The sequence below is a fragment of the Ranitomeya imitator genome, chromosome 8, assembly GCF_032444005.1.
Source record: "Ranitomeya imitator isolate aRanImi1 chromosome 8, aRanImi1.pri, whole genome shotgun sequence".
In the NCBI taxonomy this organism is placed as follows: Eukaryota; Metazoa; Chordata; class Amphibia; order Anura; family Dendrobatidae; genus Ranitomeya; species Ranitomeya imitator.
In genome coordinates this window covers 167,775,102-167,797,519 of record NC_091289.1, presented here as the reverse complement: position 1 = coordinate 167,797,519, position 22,418 = coordinate 167,775,102, and the positions used below count along the sequence as shown (strand labels likewise).

Genomic DNA, 22,418 nt, shown 5'->3' with positions numbered 1-22,418 from the left:
AGCTGCATGCAGGTGTCACCCATGGTCAGACATAAACCCAAAGCCACAGTGCCAATCACTGAGAAGCCACCATGCAAAAATGATTTTGTCCCCTATTTGTCAACTTTTTTAAGTCTCTTAGAGCCAGTTAAAGTCGTTTTCCCAAATTTACAAGTTATCTTTTTTTTCCATAGGATAGGGAATTATTTACTGTTTGCTGTCTGACAGTTGGAATCCCCAACGATTCCGAGAACGAGAGTAAGGCCAAATGCACAAGATTTGGTGAGTTTTTTACCTCAGAATTTGTCTGTGTCCAAAAACACACCAAAAACATGTAAAAAAGCATGAATATTGTGCTGTCTTTTTCCTGCCAAAGTATCAGTGTTTGCTGCAGATTTCCAGCAGATGTTTTTGCTGCAAGTACTGAACATGGGCACATACCGTAAGACAAGTTAAAGCTACTTTTCAGCAGTCCCATCAACAATGAGTGGAGGGTAGGTTAGCCACTCCATGTAAGTCATGGAAGTACACAGTCCCATTCTCGGGGTTCAGGGACCCCCAGTAGCCGAACCTCCCGCAATTGGCAAGTTATCCCCAAAAAAGAGATGGAGAATAACTTGTGATTTTCTGGAGGATAGGAGATAACTTACTGTTTTGGGAAAAAGCTTTTAACTTTTAAAACTAATAGTCAAAAAGAAAATTAGAAAGAACAGTTCTATGCATGGAATTACAATATGACGATTACTCACGGAGCCTAGGGCTACATACCGCACATGCCGTCTTCCCATCACATACACATTTATAGTGGTAATCTCACGGGCAGGCAATGACTCTATGGCTCGGGGATGGTGGAAAAGTCTATTTCACATTTCATCAAATTAGATGTTCTCACCCTTTGCTACCATCATTAATATTACACTATCCACAGGCACCTCTGCTGCAGAGTGTTCATATCATGTCCGCCCATTGAAAGCCTTAGGTAGATAGAGATTGAGGTAAATATATGGTCATGTCTTTGAGTAGGGACTTGTGCTCTTATCAGTTTCGCTGCCATAGGGGTCAGCGGTCTATTGCATTGTAAATCACTGCAGGCCCCATCAAGATTAAAAGTGTATCCTCCGGCAGTGAGGAATATACAATGTTTGCTTTCGCCCTCTGCCTAACCTTGTGCTTTTATAAAGCGGTAACCTCAGCGCCATACCGTACTGTATCGGCAGATGCTCCATTTATACACGGGAACGTTCTCACAGACTCATAAAAAAAAAGCGCCTTCATCATACATTAAACTTACCACCTGGCTCACATTCATGAAAACAGATTACACCATGAAATGCGTGAGACCGGACGATCAGAAGAAACCTTCATATTGCTCCATCTCTTCCAATACATGGTTTTCGTTCTATAACAATTTATGGTGGACATTTCATGTTGTTCCATGTTTCTCGCCTTGTCAACCCATGATGAAAAGAGTAGACAGATTTTGTGAATGTATACACACTGTTCTAATTCACAAATGAATGCTAATGATGTAATTATTTATTAACAATTATGTAATTGCATCAGTCATTTTTACCATAAAGGTAGCCCGACCAACTACTAAAGGGCCCACAAGAAGAATGGGCCCAGCTCATTATAGCTTTATCACCCTTTGGATCTGGACTCAGTCCCTTCTTCAAGATTAAATTAATGATATTAGACAAGTAATGCGGGGAAACAAACCAATGGTGAGCATACAGCAATTAATATGGGGCCTACAAAGTAGCACAGAAGCCCTTTAGTCAAGAAGGGCCCATTGACACCCTCAAAGAATAATAATATCACTCCCTACTGTCAATTTGAAAATTAAGGCTTTGTCCATGTAACCTTTATGGTTTTTATACTCCAGGATCTAAGCAAACATTCAACATCAACCATAGGGTCCACATAGAGTTGAGCAAAAATGTTTGTTGAACCCTGATCCAACAGCCTCATCAGTAACCTGCGGCTTCCAAGCCAGACCCTTGGTAACCTCACCCTACCTGTCGGCATCCTACTCTGGTCCAAAAGATATGTCTGTAGTCCGTGGCAGCCACACCAGAGCCTGTGGTCCGAGTGCCAAGTTGGTAGTCCATGGCTACTGCACCAGAGCCTTTCAAACCTCCTCCTGCCTATGTAAATCCTGCTCTAGTCCAAGTGCCTAGTAGGTAGTTGATAGCTGACACTCCATAAATTTGCAAACCTCTTCTTATCTGTTGGCATTTTACTCTGGTACAAATGCCTCTTCAGTGGCTCATGGCTACTGCACGAGAGCCTTGTGAACTTCCTCCTACCTAAGTAAATCCTGCTCTAATCCAAATACCAGGTTGGTAATCTATGGCTGACATACCATAGCCTTACGAACCCCCTCCTACCTGTATAAATTTATTCTGATCCAAGTGCCAAGTTGGCAATCCAGAAGCATTCAAAAGGACCGGAGATGATCCAGAATGTTTGTTAAAAAAGCTTTTATTTGAATCCACTAAAAACATATGATGGCAACATCAAAGAGTGGTACTCCATATTCATAACCTCCTGTTGGTAGTCCAAGTTGGTAGTCCATAGCTCACACACCAGAGACCTGCAAACCTCCTCCTACGTGTTGACATCTTACTCTTGACCAGGTGCCACATTAGTAGTTCATAACTGCTAGTAAGTAGTAATACACAGCAGGGACCATGCAAACCTTCACCTCCCTGCCAGCATTCCTGGCATCTCTTCTGATTGACATGACCTCGCCCTGTGCCTTTCAATCAGAGAAGGTGTCTGGGAAGCCGGCAGGCAGGCAGGTGGGTGGAGGTTTGTATGGTTCTGATATAGCAGCCACAGACTACCAACATGACACCTGGACCAAAGTCCTGCAAATATTTTTGATCAACTCTAGTCCAATGAAAACATATTACATACCAAGCGGTACACATTTTTTTTGACTCTATACCTAGCACTGTATGTAAAAGTGTAGTTAACTATGGTAATCCATACCAGTATTTTGTGGTTTATTGACATATACCAGCTAGGCATAGGTCACAAACACATTGTTTTTAGCCTTATTGGTATCACGGGGCTTATGCTCCCATTGTACAGGCTAAACATACATCACAAACAAAATGTGAACATTGATTAATAAATGTTGGCTGTCACCGATTGGCAATTAGAAGATAATAGGAACATCTTCACCTGCTACACAGTCCCCCCAATTATATACTGAAAGGAGGAAGGTACATTATGTTGTACATCTATAATAAAAAAAGAGGAAAATTGCATTCATAAATTAATTACATCAGCGCTGAAATTTTTTTACTATGTGTTCCCTATTAGCACTTTGCGCAGGTTTTCTGCTCACTATATTCACTGATAAAGCATAGTCTATCTGCTGCTTTAAACAAGTTCAAATTTGTTATATCGGATTCTATAACTACCAACATTATTTAAGAGTCTTTTCAGAATTAGAAAAATGTGGATGATTTTTTTTCCCAAAACAGCACTACATCTGTCCACAAATTATATGTGGTATAGCATGTCTGTACCATTCACTTAAATGAAGGGTGGCGTGGCTTGGAGTAAAAGTACCACATTTTTCCAATCCTGCACGACCACTTTGTGGTATATGAGCTGCAATCATGTCCATTTGTGGACTGGGATGTTGGACTGTCCTGTTAGACCATTGACAAATATGGCCACATAATCTGCCTGGGTCAGTCGGTAGGCTCCCATACACTTTAGATGGTCATGCACTCCCACTGTATGCAGGACTTAGAGAGGACTTGTAATGATGTTCCGCATTCTCTGGGTACACTTAAAGTCAGCTTGGCACAGTTTCACCCAGACTTCCCCTAAGAAGGCACGGGAGTGAGAGAATGTAGCTCATGCAGTCACTGATGTCCACACTTACTCACAACCCTGGCAGGCTGAGAGGCCCCTTTCACTAGCACCAGTGAAACAGCACCTGGTCAGCCCGATAGGACTGCCACCATGTCCTTGTTAGATATAAGCCGGTCCTTTAACTGCATTCATGTGTAGTCTGTGATCTTGTAGTATACCCAAGTCTTTGTCACACGTGCTGTTGCTTAGTTCTAATCCTCCCATTTTGTAGATGTCATTTTTGTTTTTCTTTCCCAGGTTTAGAATCTTGCCTTTCTCCCTGTTAAATACCATTATGTTAGTCGCTGCCCACCCATTGTTCAAGCTTATCTAGATTCTTCCGAACCCATTCTCTGTCTTTCCTATTGTTAGCTATCGCTCCTAGCTTTGCAATATCTGCAAATTTGATTCGTTTACCTTCAGTTCTCTTATGTAGATCATTTATAAAAATGTTGAACAAAGCTGTGGCCAGGACAGAGCCTTGTGGTACCCAACTTGAAACACTCTTCCAACTGGATGTGCAAGCACTTATTACCACTCTTTGAGTATGATAACTGAGCCAGGTGTGAATCCACCTAACCACAGCCTTGTCAATCCCATACTTGGTCACTTTTCCAATTAGGATAGTATGAGATACTTTATCAAATGCAATTTTTCTCACCTACAAAAAATGGAGAGATCTGTAATTTATATCGAAGGTACACTTTAACTGTGAGAGATAGAATCAAAAAATGAAAACCAAAAAAATCCCATTGTATGATTTTTAAATAATTAAACTGCATTTTATTGCATAAAATAAGTATTTGATCACCTACCAACCAGCAATAACACTGTACCAACCGAGAAGCATGATGGGGGAAACATCATACTTTGGGGGTGATTTACTGCAAAGGGGACAGGACGACTGCATCATATAGAAGGGAGGATGGATGTGGTCATGTATTACAAAATTTGGGCCAACAACTTCCTTCCCTTAGTAAAAGCATTGAAGATGGGTCGTAATTGGGTCTTCCAGCATGATAATGGCCCGAAATACACAGCCAAGGCAACAAAGGAATGGCTCCATAAGAAGCATTTAAGGTCCTGCAGTGGCCTAGCCAGTTTCCGGACCTGAACCCAAGAGAAAATCTTTGGAGGAGGCTGAAACTCAATGATGCCCAGCAACAGTCCCGAAACCTGAAAGATCTGGAGAAGATCTATATGGAGAAGTGGGCAAAAATGCTGCAGTGTGTACAAACTTGGTCAAGAACTACAGGAAACGTCTGACCTCAGTAATTGCAAACAAATGTTTCTGTACGAAATATTAAGATCTGTTTTTCTGTTGTATCAAATACGGTATTTCATGCAATAAAATGCAAAATAATTATGTAGAAATAAAACAATGTGATTTTCTGGTTTTTATTTTAAGATTCTGTCTGTCACAGTTGAAGTTTACCTACGATAAAAATTACAGACCTCTTCATTCTTTGTAGGTGGGAAAACTTGCAAAATTGGCAGCGTATCAAATACTTATTTTCCACATTGTACATACATGCTGTTTAATAATTTGTTCACAGATCATTCCTGGTATAGGAGTAAGCCTACTTTCACACATCAGGCTTTCACTGTTGGGTTCAATCCGGCTAATTTTGAAAAAAACGGATCCGGCGAACGATGCAGCCAGATCCGTTTTTTTCTCAGACTTGTATTAGCGCCGGATTGCGCCAGATGGCCATACTTTTGTCTGTTTTTCACCGATCCGGCGAGAATTTGTCTTCCAGCATATGGAAAAAACGTACACAGAAATGTTTTTTGTCTGCGGTGAAAAACCGTACGGCACTTCCAGATTTTTGCTAGAATGGAAGCCTATGGGCACCAGAAGGCGGATTCCGTTTTTTTAACTGAGCATGCTCCAATTTTGTTGGATCCAATTAGCTGGATTAGCTAGTCGGATCCGTCGGAAAAACGGATCCGTCGCATCAGTTTTCTACAATCTGCAACAGATCCATTTTTTTCAACATTCGACGGATTGTGCCTGACGGCAAAAACCTGATGTGTGAAAGTAGCCTAAGGCTCACTGGCCTGTAATTTCCTGGCTCCGTCTTCTTTTTTTTTTTTGAAGATCAGGACATTTGCCCTTCTCCAATCTTCTGACACATCTCCTGTTCTCCAGGAATTTTCATAGATTCTGGCTAGTGGTTCTGCAATTTCCACTGCTATCTCTTTCAGTACCCTGAGATGTATTTCATTCTGGACCAGGAGCAGCCTAAGGGGTTTGATTTTTTGCACGGACCCATAAACTTGCATTGGCAAGTGCCATCCGATTCTCAGAGGCAAAAAGTGCAAGCCCAGTGTTCCGAGGATAAAATCGGACATGTGCACAGACCCATAGAATAAAATGGGTGCAAGTTTGATCCGTGAAAACCACAGACCGCACAAGCCCAATATATACGGATGTTCACGCAAGCCCTAAAGAAGATAGTCGGCTACAATAAATACTTAGAAGTCTTATCTCTACTAAGATGTCCCTGAAGTTCATACCCGATCCCATTTTCTCCTTACATGATCTGTCGTGGGAGGGTTGTGAGACCCCCATACACATGCACACACTTGATTTGGCTGAACCTACATATGTTTCTAAGGGTATGTTCACAAGGTTCCGAGGTTATAAAAAAAACTGTCAAAGTTTCATCCAAAAAAGTGGGAGAATTTTCTTCTCACTTGTATCCGTACAAAATCCGTTTTTTTTAAATTAATCATTTACAGGACCATTTAAAATTTCCTTTGTTACAGAATTGCTTTGTATACATAAAAACAGATACTATATTGTGGCTTCGCTGATTTTATTTTCTTGCACCTATAGACTTGAATGAGTAATTCTCATCCAATTTAAGGTGGAAACTAGTGGCATGATGCCACACGGGTTCGTTCAGTGAAAACAAAAATCGCTCATCTGCAATGATCTTTTGAATAATATTGGTCCGAGTGCTGTTCGGGCCGAAAATACAGTTGGGTAAATGAGCCTTAAGACTGAGCGTGGAGTAAGATGTTCCAGACATTTCGGAGGCTTATCTCTACTAAGAAGCCCCTGGAATTCCTACTTTCTCCTTTCATGATATGTAGTGGGAAAGTCAGGAAGTCCATACACATGCACGCTTGGTTTGGCTGAGCATACATATGATTTAATAGAGTAGTGTAAGATTGTTTCAGACACTTCAGAAACTTTTTTCTACTAAGATGCCCCAGTAGTTCATGCCCAATCCTACTTTCCCCCTGTATCATCCGTTGGGGGGGGAGAGTCAGGAGGTCTTCATATACCGGTACATAAGCTAGTAGGACGGTCACACTGAAAATGGAAAGATTGGATTACCAATGCTTATATGCAAATTAGTCTTAATATCCTTTTGAAAACATCATTGCAAAGAATCACAAAAGAATAAAATAATCCAGCACTAAAGTATGCAAAACCTGTTTTTTTTTTTTAAATATCTTGTATTGGTAGGCTCTAATCCGAAGTTTGAATTATTTAAGTAATCTTGTAGCATGTATTTCTTTTGTTCCGCCTGATGCCAGACTATTATTTATTTATAATTATTATTGTGAACTGCTTTGGTCCATGATAATTATAAGCTGCAGGCCATAATACAGGACCATTATTAATGCATATTACATTCCACGAGGCTCGTGTAACCGGGAGCTAATGCTTTGCTTTTTTCTCACTGAATTTAATTTGGGTCGAGTTAAATAATGTTAATAGAAGCCACATTTTACCGCCAATACAATGTAAAAACGGATGCGGGGGATTTGCATTGCGGAGGTTGGAGATGCCGTTGCCAGACTATGGGTCACTGGCAAACAGGAACAGAGGGTCTCTATGCAAGAACAAAATATGGGCCTTTCACAGTCCAATGGCTCATCAGAAGTCTGCTTTGGATGTGGAAATAGCCCCCTTAGGCTGCTTTCACACATCAGGTTTTTTCTTTCAGGCACAATCCGGCAGTTTCAGGCACAATCCGGATCCGTTTTTTTCCCATAGAGTTGTATTAGCGCCGGATTGTGCCTGAAGGACATGCGTTTCATCCGTTTTGTGCCGGATCTGTGCCTTCAGGCTTTTTTGCCGGACACAAAAAACGTCTCCTGCAACGTTTTTTGTGTCCGGCGAAAAAGCCTGAAGGGACGTTTCCGGCAATAAACGCATGGAACTGATGTGTGAATGAATGTTTCCGGCGACCGAATCCGTTTTTACACATTGAGCATGCCCAGAAGCTTTGTTTTTGATTCTGGCACGGGATCTCTCTCTATCTCTCTCTCTCTCTCTTTCTCTCTCCCTCTCCCTCTCTCTCCCACTCTCCCCCTCTCCAGTCAAAAACCATGCGCAGTACATAGAGCCGGATCCAGCTAAAAAACGGATCCGGTGCATCAGTTTTTCACAATTCACGCCGTATCTGTTTTTTTTAGCAAATTTGCCGGATTTAGCCTGAAACCAAAAACCTGATGTGTGAAAGCAGCCTTACCTCTTTGGCCCTTGTGTAGCTACTCAGGTTGCACCAATAGTAAGTCCACACCTGCTATGGATAAACTTTTCCACTGATTCTATGGTATAGACACGCACAGTAATGTACTGAAACCAGAAAATAAATAGTTAAAAAAGATATCCTTTGGGGTGCTCTTCTAGTGTGATCTCAGAGCTATGAGTTTTGTGCTGGGTCATTCTGAGCCCACTTGCTGCTCCTCCTCTTACCTAAAGACATGCACAAATACACTGAAGGAGAGGCCTTCAGCTGCATCCCCTTCCTCTCTTTCTTCTGTATACTTACTTATCATTTTTGCTTTCTAAACATCTAAAGATTTAGTGAAAGTCTGCAAATAGGCAAATGGGAACCAAAGTGTAATGCCTGCTGCAACGCAGTAGCACACAATCTCCCCTAAGGGGGTGCGGGTGAAGCAAAACAGGTACACTCACAGTGAAATCACAGAGCAGCAGGCAAGAGCCACTAGGTGGTGAAAGAGTAGTCAGACAAAGACAGGTCAGCAACAGAGAGGGAACAAAATACCAGAAGTCACAGCAATACACGTGGTCAGAAACAAGCCAAAGAAGTCAGAGCTAGAGTTGAGCGACCTTGACCTTTTTAGAGTCGAGCCGGGTTTTGCGAAACCCGACTATGTCCAAAGTCGGGTCGAGTGAAATCGGCCGATTATGACGTAAAGTCGGGATCGACCGAAACACGAAACCCAATGCAAGTCAATGGGGCAGCATAGTCGGCAGTGAGTGGGGGCCAGGAAAACACCTAGAGTGCCCATTTTAATGTCAAAACCATCCATTCTTCTTAATGAAGCTTGTCAAGCGTAATTTACCTTATAATAATTGGAAGGCATTTGAAATTGGGGGTCATTTGGCTAAAGTTGTGGGGGGTAGGGCTGGTTCAAGTAATTAGTGGGCCCAGGAAATCTGGACCACGTCACGGCAGTGGAGCAGGGAGAGGTAAGTATTTCAACTTTGCAAGTGCTGTGAACCTGAGCAAGCAGGGGGGGCCCACTCGTTGGCATTGGCACTGGCACAGGGCCCCTCAAAGTACAGCGGTGTGTTTGCACGGCGGGGGCGCCTCCCACCGGCAGCAACACTTTTGCGTACTATGAGAGGCCCTGTGCCAGTGACGTCGCCAACTAGTATTCCTCCCCCCACCTGATGAAGGAACCTGCACTTTCATCTGCACCTTCCTCTTTGTCCCCGTGTAAGGTGGTATGGTATGCGGGAAGAGCAACCTGACTTTCAGCAGGGTCACAATGTTGTTGTGTAGCGTGCACGGGGAATGTTGCGTTATGGGTCAATGTACCAGCAGACTCATCTATCACTGGCTGGGCAATGGGCACGATGAAGTGGAAACACAGATATAGGCCCAAAGAAGAAAGTGGGCTAAATGCAGTTCAAAATTGGTAACACAGGAATAACCAGGGGGCATTGCAGTGGAGGACAACTGGAATGAGAGGCTGACACAGAGAGTAGGGCCAAATCAGTAAGTAGTCGAAATGCAGTTCAAAATTGGCAACCGTAGTAAACAGGCGGCACAGCTTTGTTCAGTGGAGGAGAACAGCAAGGAGTGGCAGACACCGATAGTAGGCCCCAAACCAACTAGTACGCCAAATGCAGTTGTTCCATTTAACCACAATTTAATGAGAGCCTGAAGATAGAAGCTCAGGAAAGGCAACCTGGGGAACACCTTGGAGTGTAACACACCATCTCTCTCCACCCCATACCCATTTTGTATGGCCTAATGCAGTGTACTTTTCTACAACTACTAAACGAGAGTCGGAAGACCGAAGCAATGGCAAGGAAACCTGGGGAACACCTTAGAGTGTAACACACCCTCTCTCTACACCCCATACCCAATTTGAAGGTCTAATGCAGTGTAGTTTCCAAGAACTACTAAACGAGAGCCGGAAGATCGAAGCTCAGGAAAGGCAACCTGGGGAACACCTTGGAGTGTAACACACCCTCTCGCTACACCCCATACCCAATTTGAAGGCCTAATGCAGCGTAGTTTCCAACAACTACTAAACGAGAGCCGGAAGATCGAAGCTCAGGAAAGGCAACCTGGGGAACACCTTGGAGTGTAACAAACCCTCTCTCTACACCCCATACCCAATTTGTAGGCCTAATGCAGCGTAGTTTCCGACAACTACTAAACGAGAGCATGAAGATCGAAGCTCAGGAAAGGCAACCTGGGGAACACCTTGGAGTGTAACACACCCTCTCTCTACACCCCATACCCAATTTGAAGGCCTAATGCAGTGTAGTTTCCAAGAACTACTAAACGAGAGCCGGAAGATCGAAGCTCAGGAAAGGCAACCTGGGGAACACCTTGGAGTGGAACACACCATCTCTCTACACCCCATACCCAATTTGAAGGCCTAATGCAGCGTAGTTTCCAACAACTACTAAACGAGAGCCGGTAGATCGAAGCTCAGGAAAGGCAACCTGGGGAACACCTTGGAGTGTAACACAACGTCTCTCTACACCACGGAAGGGATGATTCTTAGGAAGGAAGGCTGTTGGAAATAAGCATTGCGCGTCCGAGGGTGATTAGATTCTTATTAGGTATATACTCACCCTCGGACGCGCCCTGCTTCTTTATTTGGAATGAATGTTTATTTGCAATGTGGTGTTGACTTTCTCTATTATTTTGGTAATTAATGATTTTATTATTTTCATTATTTTGCATCTTCTCGGCAATAATATAAAGAAGACGCGACAGGACAACACTCGGTGGATGCCATATGTGTGTTTTCAATTTAAAAAACCTTTCAGTTAACTACTTGCAGGAGAAAGTAATTGTAGCTGGTGGCCATTTTTAGTACTGTACCAGATTTTAGCTGTTTGTTTGTTTTTAATGTCAAAATGTCTGCATTTGATATCTCACCAGTATTTTCTTTTTTATAAGCAAAATCCTTTTTTTTTTATTTTATGATGTTGGTTCAAGGGGTACACGGGCAGCAGTAGACAGGTCAGTGGAGGCCTAGTGGAAGGAGGGACCGCAGACAGGCTTCGAAGCCCTAACATAATAAATTGGGCTGCCTGTAGGCAATTTAAAATTGGTTCCAGGGGAACACGGGCAGCAGTAGACAGGTCAGTGGAGGCCTAGAGGAAGGAGGGACCGCAGATGCGCCAATGTTTCCCCCATACCAAATTTGTAGGCCTAATGCAGTGTAGTTTCCAACAACTACTAAACGAGAGCCGGAATTTCGAAGCTCAGGAAAGGCAACCTGGGGAACACCTTGGAGTGTAACACACCCTCTCTCTACACCCCATACCCAATTTGAAGGCCTAATGCAGTGTAGTTTCCAACAACTACTAAACGAGAGCCGGAATATCGAAGCTCAGGAAAGGCAACCTGGGGAACACCTTGGAGTGTAACACACCCTCTCTCTACACCCCATACCCAATTTGAAGGCCTAATGCAGTGTAGTTTCCAAGAACTACTAAACGAGAGCCGGAAGATCGAAGCTCAGGAAAGGCAACCTGGGGAACACCTTGGAGTGGAACACACCATCTCTCTACACCCCATACCCAATTTGAAGGCCTAATGCAGAGTAGTTTCCAAGAACTACTAAACGAGAGCCGGAAGATCGAAGCTCAGGAAAGGCAACCTGGGGAACACCTTGGAGTGTAACACAACGTCTCTCTACACGACGGAAGGGCTGATTCTTAGGAAGGAAGGCTGTTGGAAATAAGCATTGCGCGTCCGAGGGTGATTAGATTCTTATTAGGTATATACTCACCCTCGGACGCGCCCTGCTTCTTTATTTGGAATGAATGTTTATTTGCAATGTGGTGTTGACTTTCTCTATTATTTTGGTAATTAATGATTTTATTATTTTCATTATTTTGCATCTTCTCGGCAATAATATAAAGAAGACGCGACAGGACAACACTCGGTGGATGCCATATGTGTGTTTTCAATTTAAAAAAACTTTCAGTTAACTACTTGCAGGAGAAAGTAATTGTAGCTGGTGGCCATTTTTAGTACTGTACCAGATTTTAGTTGTGTGTTTGTTTTTAATGTTAAAATGTCTGCATTTGATATCTCACCAGTATTTTCTTTTTTATAAGCAAAATACTTATTTTTATATTTTCTGATGTTGGTTCCAGGGGTACACGGCCAGCAGTGCCCTGGTCAGTGTAGTAGTAGTTGAAAGAATGGACCGCAGACAGGCATCGAAGGCCTAAAATAATAACACATGGCTGTAGGCAATTTTAAATTGGTTCCAGGGGTACACGGACAGCAGTGGTGTGGTCAGTGGAGGCCTAGTGGAAGGAGTGACCGCAGACAGGCATCGAAGGCCTAAAATAATAACACATGGCTGTAGGCAATTTTAAATTGGTTCCAGGGGTACACGGGCAGCAGTGACCTGGTCAGTGTAGTAGTAGTTGAAAGAATGGACCGCAGACAGGCATCGAAGGCCTAAAATAAAAAAATTGGGCTGGCTGTAGGCAATTTTAAATTGGTTCCAGGGGTACACGGGCAGCAGTGGTGTGGTCAGTGGAGGCCTAGTGGAAGGAGTGACCGCAGACAGGCATCGAAGGCCTAAAATAATAACACATGGCTGTAGGCAATTTTAAATTGGTTCCAGGGGTACACGGGCAGCAGTGACCTGGTCAGTGTAGTAGTAGTTGAAAGAATGGACCGCAGACAGGCATCGAAGGCCTAAAATAAAAAAATTGGGCTGGCTGTAGGCAATTTTAAATTGGTTCCAGGGGTACACGGGCAGCAGTGACCTGGTCAGTGTAGTAGTAGTTGAAAGAATGGACCGCAGACAGGCATCGAAGGCCTAAAATAAAAAAATTGGGCTGGCTGTAGGCAATTTTAAATTGGTTCCAGGGGTACACGGGCAGCAGTGACCTGGTCAGTGTAGTAGTAGTTGAAAGAATGGACCGCAGACAGGCATCGAAGGCCTAAAATAAAAAAATTGGGCTGGCTGTAGGCAATTTTAAATTGGTTCCAGGGGTACACGGGCAGCAGTGGTGTGGTCAGTGGAGGCCTAGTGGAAGGAGTGACCGCAGACAGGCATCGAAGGCCTAAAATAATAACACATGGCTGTAGGCAATTTTAAATTGGTTCCAGGGGTACACGGGCAGCAGTGACCTGGTCAGTGTAGTAGTAGTTGAAAGAATGGACCGCAGACAGGCATCGAAGGCCTAAAATAAAAAAATTGGGCTGGCTGTAGGCAATTTTAAATTGGTTCCAGGGGTACACGGGCAGCAGTGACCTGGTCAGTGTAGTAGTAGTTGAAAGAATGGACCGCAGACAGGCATCGAAGGCCTAAAATAAAAAAATTGGGCTGGCTGTAGGCAATTTTAAATTGGTTCCAGGGGTACACGGGCAGCAGTGACCTGGTCAGTGTAGTAGTAGTTGAAAGAATGGACCGCAGACAGGCATCGAAGGTCTAAAATAAAAAAATTGGGCTGGCTGTAGGCAATTTTAAATTGGTTCCAGGGGTACACGGGCAGCAGTGGTGTGGTCAGTGGAGGCCTAGTGGAAGGAGTGACCGCAGACAGGCATCGAAGGCCTAAAATAATAACACATGGCTGTAGGCAATTTTAAATTGGTTCCAGGGGTACACGGGCAGCAGTGACCTGGTCAGTGTAGTAGTAGTTGAAAGAATGGACCGCAGACAGGCATCGAAGGCCTAAAATAAAAAAATTGGGCTGGCTGTAGGCAATTTTAAATTGGTTCCAGGGGTACACGGGCAGCAGTGGTGTGGTCAGTGGAGGCCTAGTGGAAGGAGTGACCGCAGACAGGCATCGAAGGCCTAAAATAATAACACATGGCTGTAGGCAATTTTAAATTGGTTCCAGGGGTACACGGGCAGCAGTGACCTGGTCAGTGTAGTTGTAGTTGAAAGAATGGACCGCAGACAGGCATCGAAGGCCTAAAATAAAAAAATTGGGCTGGCTGTAGGCAATTTTAAATTGGTTCCAGGGGTACACGGGCAGCAGTGGTGTGGTCAGTGGAGGCCTAGTGGAAGGAGTGACCGCAGACAGGCATCGAAGGCCTAAAATAATAACACATGGCTGTAGGCAATTTTAAATTGGTTCCAGGGGTACACGGGCAGCAGTGACCTGGTCAGTGTAGTAGTAGTTGAAAGAATGGACCGCAGACAGGCATCGAAGGCCTAAAATAAAAAAATTGGGCTGGCTGTAGGCAATTTTAAATTGGTTCCAGGGGTACACGGGCAGCAGTGACCTGGTCAGTGTAGTAGTAGTTGAAAGAATGGACCGCAGACAGGCATCGAAGGCCTAAAATAAAAAAATTGGGCTGGCTGTAGGCAATTTTAAATTGGTTCCAGGGGTACACGGGCAGCAGTGACCTGGTCAGTGTAGTAGTAGTTGAAAGAATGGACCGCAGACAGGCATCGAAGGCCTAAAATAAAAAAATTGGGCTGGCTGTAGGCAATTTTAAATTGGTTCCAGGGGTACAAGGGCAGCAGTGGTGTGGTCAGTGGAGGCCTAGTGGAAGGAGTGACCGCAGACAGGCATCGAAGGCCTAAAATAATAACACATGGCTGTAGGCAATTTTAAATTGGTTCCAGGGGTACACGGGCAGCAGTGACCTGGTCAGTGTAGTAGTAGTTGAAAGAATGGACCGCAGACAGGCATCGAAGGCCTAAAATAAAAAAATTGGGCTGGCTGTAGGCAATTTTAAATTGGTTCCAGGGGTACACGGACAGCAGTGGTGTGGTCAGTGGAGGCCTAGTGGAAGGAGTGACCGCAGACAGGCATCGAAGGCCTAAAATAATAACACATGGCTGTAGGCAATTTTAAATTGGTTCCAGGGGTACACGGACAGCAGTGGTGTGGTCAGTGGAGGCCTAGTGGAAGGAGTGACCGCAGACAGGCATCGAAGGCCTAAAATAATAACACATGGCTGTAGGCAATTTTAAATTGGTTCCAGGGGTAGACGGGCAGCAGTGACCTGGTCAGTGTAGTAGTAGTTGAAAGAATGGACCGCAGACAGGCATCGAAGGCCTAAAATAAAAAAATTGGGCTGGCTGTAGGCAATTTTAAATTGGTTCCAGGGGTACACGGGCAGCAGTGACCTGGTCAGTGTAGTAGTAGTTGAAAGAATGGACCGCAGACAGGCATCGAAGGCCTAAAATAAAAAAATTGGGCTGGCTGTAGGCAATTTTAAATTGGTTCCAGGGGTACACGGGCAGCAGTGGTGTGGTCAGTGGAGGCCTAGTGGAAGGAGTGACCGCAGACAGGCATCGAAGGCCTAAAATAATAACACATGGCTGTAGGCAATTTTAAATTGGTTCCAGGGGTACACGGGCAGCAGTGACCTGGTCAGTGTAGTAGTAGTTGAAAGAATGGACCGCAGACAGGCATCGAAGGCCTAAAATAATAACACATGGCTGTAGGCAATTTTAAATTGGTTCCAGGGGTACACGGACAGCAGTGGTGTGGTCAGTGGAAGTCTAGTGGAAGGAGTGACCGCAGACAGGCTTCCAAGGCCTAACATAACAAACTTGGGCTGGCTGTAGGCACTTTTAAATTGGTTCCAGGGGTACACGGGCAGCAGTGGTCTGGTCAGTGGAAGTCTAGTGGAAGGAGTGACCGCAGACAGGCTTCCAAGGCCTAACATAACAAACTTGGGCTGGCTGTAGGCACTTTTAAATTGGTTCCAGGGGTACACGGGCAGCAGTGACCTGGTCAGTGTAGTAGTAGTTGAAAGAATGGACCGCAGACAGGCTTCGAAGGCCTAACATAACAAACTTGGGCTGGCTGTAGGCACTTTTAAATTGGTTCCAGGGGTACACGGGCAGCAGTGGTCTGGTCAGTGGAAGTCTAGTGGAAGGAGTGACCGCAGACAGGCTTCCAAGGCCTAACATAACAAACTTGGGCTGGCTGTAGGCACTTTTAAATTGGTTCCAGGGGTACACGGGCAGCAGTGGTCTGGTCAGTGGAAGTCTAGTGGAAGGAGTGACCGCAGACAGGCTTCCAAGGCCTAACATAACAAACTTGGGCTGGCTGTAGGCACTTTTAAATTGGTTCCAGGGGTACACGGGCAGCAGTGGTCTGGTCAGTGGAAGTCTAGTGGAAGGAGTGACCGCAGACAGGCTTCGAAGGCCTAACATAACAAAATTGGGCTGGCTGTAGGCACTTTAAATTGGTTCCAGGGGTACATGGGCAGCAGTGTATGGTCAGTGGAAGTCTAGTGGAAGGAGTGACGGCAGACAGTCTTCGAAGGCCTAACATAACAAAATTGGGCTGACTGTAGGCACTTTTAAATTGGTTCCAGGGTAACACGGCCAGCAGTGGCCTGGTCAGTGTAGTAGTTGTAGAAAGAAGGGACCGCAGACAGGCTTCGAAGGCCTAACATAACAAAAATGTCAAAACAATGGTATTGTCAGTGCCAGGCATTGAAGGATGTCAGCGCCTAGACTACACATTGGTGAAGCTGTGAGAGATAATTTTGCTAGTGGTAGAGCACTGTTTGAGCTGGGGGGGGGAACTGTCTTGTGGCCGGCGTTACAGGCACAGGGCCCCTCATATTACAACGGTGTGTCTGACGTTGGGTGCGCACCACCACCGCCAGAGACACTTTATTGTACTATGAGGGACCCAGTGGCAGTGCCGTCGACCAAAAGCGGCCACACCCACCTCTTCAGACAAACAGCACTCTCAAGGGTCCAAGCGCAAAGTGGCGATAGCACGGCCCCGTGTGGGGAGTTTGGCCATTTCGTGAGGTGGAAACATGTCGTATGCTGGACAATCAGGTGAAGAAAATTACGAGATTGGAAAAGTCATTCAGAATAGTCCACAGGCAAGACCTTTTCATAGGAAAGCTAGGTGTCAGCCGGGCAGGGTGGGGCAAAAGATTTTGAAATCCAGTTGTGGTTCATTTTAATGAAGGTTAGATCATCTACATTTTGGGTAGCCAGACGAGTCCTTTTTTCTGTTAGTATTGAACCTGCAGCACTGAATACTCTTTCTGATAGGACACTAGCTGCCGGGCAACCAAGCTCCTGCAATGCATATTCTGCCAATTCTGGCCAGGTGTCTAATTTGGATGCCCAGTAATCAAATGGGAATGACGGTTGAGGGAGAACGTCGATAAGGGATGAAAAATAGTTTGTAACCATACTGGACAAATGTTGTCTCCTGTCACTTTGAATTGATGCTGCAGTACCTGTCCTGTCTGCGGTCATAGAAAAATCACTCCACAACCTGGTCAGAAAACCCCTCTGGCCAACGCCACTTCTGATTTCTGCCCCTCTAACACCTCTGGTCTGCTGGTCCCTGGAGCTCGTGTGCAGGGAATGCCAGAAGCAAACGGTCAACAAGAGTTGATTGTTTTGTTGCTAATATTAGTTCCAAGTTCTCATGTGGCATAATATTTTGCAATTTGCCTTTATAGCGAGGATCAAGGAGGCAGGCCAACCAGTAATCGTCATCGTTCATCATTTTTGTAATGCGTGTGTCCCTTTTGAGGATACGCAAGGCATAATCCGCCATGTGGGCCAAAGTTCCCGTTGTCAAATCTGCGGTTGTGCTTGGTTGAGGGGCAGTTGCAGGCAAATCTACGTCACTTGTGTCCCTCAAAAAACCAGAACCCGGCCTTGCCACGCCACCAATTTCCCGTGCCCCCGGGAAAGCTTCCTCATTAAAAATATACTCATCCCCATCATCCTCCTCATCCTCCACCTCCTCTTCGCCCGGTACCTCGTCATGTACACTGCCCTGACCAGACAATCGCTGACTGTCATCAAGGCTTTCCTCTTCCTCTGGTGCAGACGCCTGATCCTTTATGTGCGTCAAACTTTGCATCAGCAGACGCATTAGGGGGATGCTCATGCTTATTATGGCGTTGTCTGCACTAACCAGCCGTGTGCATTCCTCAAAACACTGAAGGACTTGACACATGTCTTGAATCTTCGACCACTGCACACCTGACAACTCCATGTCTGCCATCCTACTGCCTGCCCGTGTATGTGTATCCTCCCACAAAAACATAACAGCCCGCCTCTGTTCGCACAGTCTCTGAAGCATGTGCAGTGTTGAGTTCCACCTTGTTGCAACGTCTATGATTAGGCGATGCTGGGGAAGGTTCAAAGAACGCTGATAGGTCTGCATACGGCTGGAGTGTACAGGCGAACGGCGGATATGTGCGCAAAGTCCACGCACTTTGAGGAGCAGGTCGGATAACCCCGGATAACTTTTCAGGAAGCACTGCACCACCAGGTTTAAGGTGTGAGCCAGGCAAGGAATGTGTTTCAGTTGGGAAAGGGAGATGGCAGCCATGAAATTCCTTCCGTTATCACTCACTACCTTGCCTGCCTCAAGATCTACAGTGCCCAGCCACGACTGCGTTTCTTGCTGCAAGAACTCGGACAGAACTTCCGCGGTGTGTCTATTGTCGCCCAAACACTTCATAGCCAATACAGCCTGCTGACGTATGCCAGTAGCTGCCCCATAATGGGAGACCTGGTGTGCAACAGTGGCAGGTGCGGATGGAGTGTTTGTGCGACTGCGGTCTGTGGACGAGCTCTTGCTTCTGCAGGAGGACGAGGAGGAGGAGGAGGAGGAGGAGGAGGGGGTGCGAACGGCTACAGACAACTGTTTACTAGACCGTGGGCTAGGCAGAACTGTCCCAAACTTGCTGTCCCCTGTGGACCCTGAATCCACCACATTTACCCAGTGTGCCGTGATGGACACGTAACGTCCCTGGCCATGCCTACTGGTCCATGCATCTGTTGTCAGGTGCACCTTTGTGCTCACAGATTGCCTGAGTGCATGGACGATGCGCTCTTTAACATGCTGGTGGAGGGCTGGGATGGCTTTTCTGGAAAAAAAGTGTCGACTGGGTAGCTCGTAGCGTGGTACAGCGTAGTCCATCAGGTCTTTGAAAGCTTCGCTTTCAACTAACCGGTAGGGCATCATCTCTAACGAGATTAGTCTAGCTATGTGGGCGTTCAAACCCTGTGTACGCGGATGCGAGGCTAAGTATTTCCTTTTTCTAACCATAGTCTCATGTAGGGTGAGCTGGACTGGAGAGCTGGAGATCGTGGAACTAGCGGGGGTGCCGGTGGACATGGCAGACTGAGAGACGGTGGGAGATGGTATTGTTGCCGCCGGTGCCCTAGATGCAGTGTTTCCTACTACGAAACTGGTGATTCCCTGACCCTGACTGCTTTGGCCTGGCAAAGATACCTGCACAGATACAGCAGGTGGTGCACTAAATGGTGGTCCTACACTGCCGGAAGGGATGTTGCGTTGATGACTAGCTTCATTGGCCGAGGGTGCAACAACCTTAAGGGACGTTTGGTAGTTAGTCCAAGCTTTCAAATGCATGGTGGTTAAATGTCTATGCATGCAACTAGTATTGAGACTTTTCAGATTCTGACCTCTGCTTAAGGAAGTAGAACATTTTTGACAGATGACTTTGCGCTGATCAATTGGATGTTGTTTAAAAAAATGCCAGACTGCACTCTTTCTAGCATCGGATACCTTTTCAGGCATTGCAGACTGAGCTTTAACCGGATGGCCACGCTGTCCTCCACCAGGTTTTGGCTTTGCCACGCGTTTTGGGCAAGATACGGGCCCGGCAGATGGAACCTGTGGCGATGTTGATGCCTGCTGCGGCCCCTCCTCCTCCTCTGCTTCAGAACTGCTGCCGCCTGCACCCTGTTCCCCCAATGGCTGCCAATCGGGGTCAAGAACTGGGTCATCTAATAACTCTTCTTGTACCTCCTGCGCAACTTCGTCTGTGTCACCGTGTCGTTCGGTGGTATAGCGTTCGTGATGGGGCAACATAGTCTCATCAGGGTCTGATTCTTGATCAGCACCCTGCGAGGGCAATGTTGTGGTCTGAGTCAAAGGACCAGCATAGTAGTCTGGCTGTGGCTGTGCGTCAGTGCACTCCATGTCAGATTCAATTTGTAATGGGCATGGACTGTTAACTGCTTCACTTTCTAAGCCAGGGATGGTATGTGTAAAGAGCTCCATGGAGTAACCCGTTGTGTCGCCTGCTGCATTCTTCTCTGTTGTTGTTTTTGCTGAAGAGGACAAGGAAGTGACTTGTCCCTGACCGTGAACATCCACTAACGACGCGCTGCTTTTACTTTTACCAGTTTCACGAGATGAGGCAAAAGAGCTAGAGGCTGAGTCAGCAAGATAAGCCAAAACTTGCTCTTGCTGCTCCGGCTTTAAAAGCGGTTTTCCTAATCCCAGAAAAGGGAGCGTTCGAGGCCTTGTGTAGCCGGACGACGAACCTGGCTCCACAGCTCCAGACTTAGGTGCAATATTTTTTCCCCCACGACCACCTGATGCTCCACCACTACCACTACCCTCATTACCAGCTGACAATGAACGCCCCCGGCCACGACCTCTTCCACTAGACTTCCTCATTGTTTTAAAAACGTAACCAAACTAACGTTATTTGTTGCAGTCACACAACTTACACGGTGAGCTATAACTTCAGTATGATTTAGCTACCCCTTTACAGGTTGGTGAGACCACAGCGAAAATCAGGCCCAATGTTACACACTCTTTTTTTGGTGGCTGCAAATTAGAGAGATGCCCCACACGCAGGACTGTCACTGAAGCACAAATGTTAATATTAATGTCACACTATTATTTTTTTTTTATTTTTATTTTTTTCAGGAACACTTTAGAAACCCCCCCCCAAAAAAAAAAAAGATTTTTGCAGGGAGAATTTAGAAAACAAATGTAACAAACTATATGCTTTCTATGGGCCACTGAGTGAGAGATGACGCACACAGGAATCAGGAGTGGCACACAAGCCCAGAGGCCAATATTTTTCTACCAATGATTGATGGAGTTATTTTCTCTGGTAGATTTTGGAACCCAAATCAAGGAAAAAAAATGTAGGCTTTCTATGGACCACAATTGGAGAGTGAGAGAGAGAGAGAGAGAGATGGCACACCCAGGAGTCAAGACTGGCACACAAGCAGAAAGGCCAATATTAATCTCCCACTGTTTTTTTTTTTTTTTTTCAGGGAGACTTTAGAAAAAAAAATAATAAAAAAAATATGATTTTATCAGGAAGAATTTAGAAACCAAATAAAATAAAATGATTTTTTCAGGGAGAATTTATAAAACAAATAAAAACAAAAATAGGCGTTCTATGGCCCACTGACTGAGAGATGACGCACACAGGAGTCAGGAGTGGCACACAAACCCAGAGGCCAATATTTTTCTACCAATGATTGATGTAGTTATTTTCTCTGGTAGATTTTAGAACCCAAATCAAGGAAAAAAAATATAGGCTTTCTATGGACCACAATTGGAGAGAGAGAGAGAGAGAGAGAGAGAGAGAGAGAGAGAGAGAGATGGCACACCCAGGAGTCAAGACTGGCACACAAGCAGAAAGGCCAATATTAATCTCCCACTGTTTTTTTTGGTTGTTTTTTTTTTTTTTTTTTCAGGGAGACTTTAGAAAAAAAAATAATAAAAAAAATATGATTTTATCAGGAAGAATTTAGAAACCAAATAAAATAAAATGATTTTTTCAGGGAGAATTTATAAAACAAATAAAACCAAAAATAGGCGTTCTATGGCCCACTGACTGAGAGATGACGCACCCAGGAGTCAAGACTGGCACACAAGCAGAAAGGCCAATATTAATCTCCCACTGTTTTTTTTTTTTTTTTTCAGGGAGACTTTAGAAAAAAAAATAATAAAAAAAATGTGATTTTATCAGGAAGAATTTAGAAACCAAATAAAATAAAATGATTTTTTCAGGGAGAATTTAGAAAACAAATAAAACCAAAAATAGGCGTTCTATGGCCCACTGACTGAGAGATGACGCACCCAGGAGTCAAGACTGGCACACAAGCAGAAAGGCCAATATTAATCTCCCACTGTTTTTTTTTTTTTTTTTCAGGGAGACTTTAGAAAAAAAAATAATAAAAAAAATGTGATTTTATCAGGAAGAATTTAGAAACCAAATAAAATAAAATGATTTTTTCAGGGAGAATTTAGAAAACAAATAAAACCAAAAATAGGCGTTCTATGGCCCACTGACTGAGAGATGACGCACCCAGGAGTCAAGACTGGCACACAA

The 22,418-nt window shown here is 44.8% G+C and overlaps 1 protein-coding gene across 1 annotated transcript in view; it reads left to right on the top strand.

The window, feature by feature from the left end:
- BRINP2 (BMP/retinoic acid inducible neural specific 2) overlaps positions 1 to 22,418 on the top strand; it is a 364,502-nt gene that overhangs the window by 6,991 nt on the left and 335,093 nt on the right. The gene's annotated exons all lie outside the window — the stretch shown is intronic.